The sequence below is a fragment of the Pteropus vampyrus genome, unplaced genomic scaffold, assembly GCF_000151845.1.
Source record: "Pteropus vampyrus isolate Shadow unplaced genomic scaffold, Pvam_2.0 Scaffold30, whole genome shotgun sequence".
NCBI classification, from domain to species: Eukaryota; Metazoa; Chordata; class Mammalia; order Chiroptera; family Pteropodidae; genus Pteropus; species Pteropus vampyrus.
In genome coordinates, this window is record NW_011888811.1 from 11,506,656 (window position 1) to 11,511,279 (window position 4,624).

Sequence of the window (4,624 nt, forward strand, 5' to 3'; positions counted from 1 at the left end):
TAGCAGCTGAAAGTCAGTTCAAGTTGATCCAGACGGTGGACTCATAGTGCCACATCTTCCTCCTGATTCTTAAAGAGAAGTAAGAATCTAGATTTTTATATTAAAAAGCCCCATTTTCAAATGTTGGCATCTAAAATTTGTAAATGTTAAAACAAACAAACAAACAAACAAACAAACAAACAAACACTGTGTAGGCCAACAAAACACATCTGGAGACTTTAGTTATTTGCCCTGAATTGTAGCTTCTGGTGGGATAGGTAAGAGCCTAGGCTCTGGATTTAGACCTACAAAGACCTGAATCCCAGTTCTGCCACCTGTTAGCTGAGCAATCTTATTCAACATTCGTAGCCTCTCTAAGCCTCAGTGTTCCAATCTGTAAAATGGAACTAATATAATGAGCTACTGTGAGGATTAGATGAGGTAATGAATTTAAAACACCCAGGACAATCGTTAGCTGATACAGGTACCCAATAAGTGTAGTTCTTCCGCCAAAGTCCCTCTAAGCTTCATGGTGGTTGGAGGAACCATCGACCCCCCTACGGCACCCCAGTCCATCCACGTTGAACTTATTTTTCTCCAAAGTTTGGGTGCTAAGTGCCACTAGAACTCTAACTCAGACACCCAAGGCCCTCAAAGTGCTCTTGCACACGCCCTGCACACACCCTTGGGAGGCTTTCGAGATGCCAAGGCTGGTAACCAAGGGAGGATGTTTAGGAGGCTTCCCTGGGGTGCTGGTTTGAAGAGAGGCCTGCCCCAGAGCATCAGGCTGGCTAACGTGGCCTCTCGGGGGCCTTCACAGCCTTAGAACCTTCAATGTCAATTTTGTTAGCTCCTGTGCACATGCTCACAGGCACCATCTGCCCAAAGCCCTAGGCAAGAGTGGCTGCCTTTCCTGTTCCTGGCAAACTTCTGCTCTAGCTCTTGTTCCATCCCCTTCTCCCATAGCCTCGCTAGGTGGGGAGGTGGCTCACTGACACAATCCTGGGAACCAGCATTCCCTAAGATTGATTTGCTCAGCATGGAGCTGCAGGAGAGCTTGAGAACAGGGGGAAGAAGCTCAAATGACTGAATGAAAGGTGCTCACTACCTTGACAGGTCCCTAGAAGCAAACGGCAGCAACAGCCTTGTGCGCTTGAGGGGCTGCACTGATTCCAAAGCACTTGCTCATCCAGCATCTCCCTGGAGCCCCCTGCTGTCTCAAATGATGGTAGGCGTGTGAAAGCCTCCACTCTATAGATGGGGAAACTGACCCAAGCGTCTTGCTCTGAATTGATTTATCCAGTCCACTCAAGTCGCCAAGGATCAGGGGCCCTCCAGATCTGAGACTCTATAGTGGAACATGTATGTGGGTTCTGAGCTTCTATCCGAAGCCAAACCCCAACTTAACAACAAGGGCTACACCTTTGCCAGCACTTCTGACATCTCCCCCCACAAACCTCACTATAAAATTTCGAAGAAACTGAGGCATAGAAAAGTGATTTATACCCAAGGCCACCAGCTGGTCTTATAGTCTGTATTTGAACTCAAGGTCATCTGACTCCAGAGTGGATGATTTAACCACATGCTACACTGCCTCATGCATTAGGGCCACATTCCAGGCCCAAGTTTCAGTTCCAGGAATCATTAGAAAATACTGTTACTCAGCGAGCTGTTCCGGCCTGCTTTTTGTTTATACAGGTCTACATTTCAAAAAGTCTCAACATATAGTATCTTTAAAAAATAAAAGAACTTAAACAAGCAGCCAATTCCATCATAATTGGAACAATTCTTTATCATGGAGGTCACATTTTATAAAACATCCATTACTCTATTTCATTGAGTCTAAAATGCATGTTTGTGGGGTTTTTTTAACTTTGAATTTGGGGTGCATCTTAAAATCCGTGGACTCTAAGCTTCCATGAAATACACTATTTTATCTGGCCCCAAGAATAATTTGGATAGGTAAGCATTACAAAGATTACAATCTCCCTTTGACAGCAGGGAAAACTGAGGTTCAAAAAAATTAGGCAATTTGGCTGAGGTCACAGAGCTAGTGGATGCAGATGAGCCCTGTCTCCTGATTTCCAGCTGCAAGCTGTGGCCGGTGTATACCCCTGGCCTCCAGGACCTGCGCTCACGCCTTCCTGTTCCCATCATCCCCTGGCCGCCCCCCACAGAGACCAGATTCCCCCATCCAGGCTCCCCAGCATCAGTCAGAGGAGGAAAGAACCCAGTGCAGAGACTCCTGGGAGCAGTTCAGCTCCATTTAGGAAGTTTTCAGGCCAAAGGCTCCCACTTTCAAGAACACATCCCATGTGTGAGGCAGCATTGCAGAACCCAAAGCTGGGCTTGGGGTGTGAAGGAACTATTTTTCTTTGGTGCCCTCATAAACCATGCAAGCTAGATCTAGGGGGTCCCCACCTAGGGTCCTCATTCTCTGGAAATCACCCACAAGTATCCTATTTCTTATATTTCAAAAGGCCAAAAGAAAATTAAATATTGACTCTAGATAAGATCTCACAGATAGACTAAAACACCACATTTCTTTGCTTTTGGTTACATCAGCTCAGTGATATTACCACAGTTCATTCCTGCTGACCAGAAATCACTGACTGGCTATCATAGGGCCCCAATTAAAATACAAGGGGAAAAAACAATTAATGACTTATTACATAACAGGTATAGCTTGGCAGACAAAAATCTTTCAAAACAAGGGGGTGTGACAGGGGAAACAAATAAAAGAGAAAGCTGACATAGAAGTTCGAGCTCCTTATTTTCCCAGATGGGGAACATGAGGCTCAGAGAGCTGGAGTGACTCGCTCAAGGTCACACAGCAGGGCTCTAAACATCACCCAAGGTTTTTGCCCCTTGGGACAGTCATCTGCCCACCATACCCTGCTGTGCTCAGGTTCAAGGAGCCAGAGCACCGAGACTTACCAGGGCTGCTGGAAGGGGGTCAGGCCAAGGAAACATCTTCTCCCTAGCACTTGTGGGCTCCTTCCTGGTGGGCAGCTGCCAAGGCCATGCTGTTTTTCCTTCCTGGGTGTCTGCCAGGGCAGTGAGGCCTGAGAGCCTCCTAGAAAGCCAGCTCCGGGCAAGGTGAAGGCCTCTCTGAAGAAAGCCTCCTCTAAGACCTAGAGTGACCAGGTCCTGGGGTCACGGTGTGACCATGGAGGGCTTAGTGAACTCAGTTTGCACAGCTGCCTCCTGGCATCCACCAGGGAGCTCTCCAGGTCGCATGGCTGGTTTTCCTGCCAGCTGCTGGGTGCCTTTAAGAGAATGATTGCAGTTCATTGGCTGAGCCAGGCTCCCCCTACCTCTTTACCTGAGCAGGTGAGAGCAGCTAGGCTCGAGGTAGGCCAGGGACTCAGGTAAGTAAACAAACCAAGGCAACCAGCTGGCTCTCCCCTCCTCCATGCCCTGGTCCTCCGGCTTTCCTGCCCACCCCTATCCCCAATCCTAGGGATGACCTGGGGATAAAGAAAAGGCAACACATTGTGCAAAGTGCCTAGTGCTGTTCAGTTCACAAAGCTTCATTATCTCAGAGTAACCCTAGACCACAGTTATTAGTATGTGTTCTCTTTTAGATGGAGAAACTGTCCTTGGAGGGGTGAAACGACTCACCTAGCTCACACAGCTCTAAGAAGGAGAATGGACAGAGTAGAATGGTGTGAGGATCAGAACCCGAATCTCCTGCTTTTGACCTCCCGCACAGTGCTACCGGACCCCACCACCTCCCTCTCTGAGACGCTTACTACCAGTTTCCACATCTGGAAAGTGGTACAGTCATGTTTGTATGTGAGTCTGCACTCACGGTATTGAGTGTATCTCCTCGGACTTAGAGCTAAAAAAGACTCTGGAGATTAGCAGGCATTCATTCATCCAGCAGGCGCTGTTATTCAGACTATTAAGTGCCAGGCCCATATTAGGTGCTAGAAATACATCAGTGAACAAGAAAGTCAAAGACCCTACTCTTACTGAATTTGCATTCTGGAGAGAGGGGAGATGAAATAAATAAGTAAATAGATTAGATAGGTAATAGTACCATAAAAAAAAAAAAAAAGAAATTGGCTGATATGATAAAGCGACGGGGGCAGGGTAACTATTTTAGATTATGTGGTCAGGGAGGCTCCCTCTGAGGAGATGCTATTAAAGCTGAGACGTGAAACATGACAAGGACTCAGTCATTGAAAGAACTGGAGCAAGAGTGTTTCAGGTTACTGGGAACTACAAGTGCAAAGGCCTTGAGGCAGGTGTTCTTGGAGAACAGAAGGAAAGCTGCTGTGGCTACAGGAGAGTTCAATCCCTGCATGCCTTTTTTTAATAAATAAGGAAGCGATTCAGAAAGATGCCTTGACTTGCCCAAGATCACCTTTTGCAAATTTCTCCTTGCTTTCTTTATCCTCACATATTAGGGAGGGAAACTGAAACCCGGAGCTCACCAGCATATTTGAGTTACCAACCCAACAATCATTCCGCACATCTACACTGCCATAACCTCGTACTTCTTCACTCTGTAGACATGTGTAAACTCCCAGAGAATAAGAACTATGATTTTTAAGAACTTATCACACTGGAGAACAAAATCTTGACCAACAAAATACAACATTAAAAATTCCAGCAGTAATGCAAACTGCCATTCAGT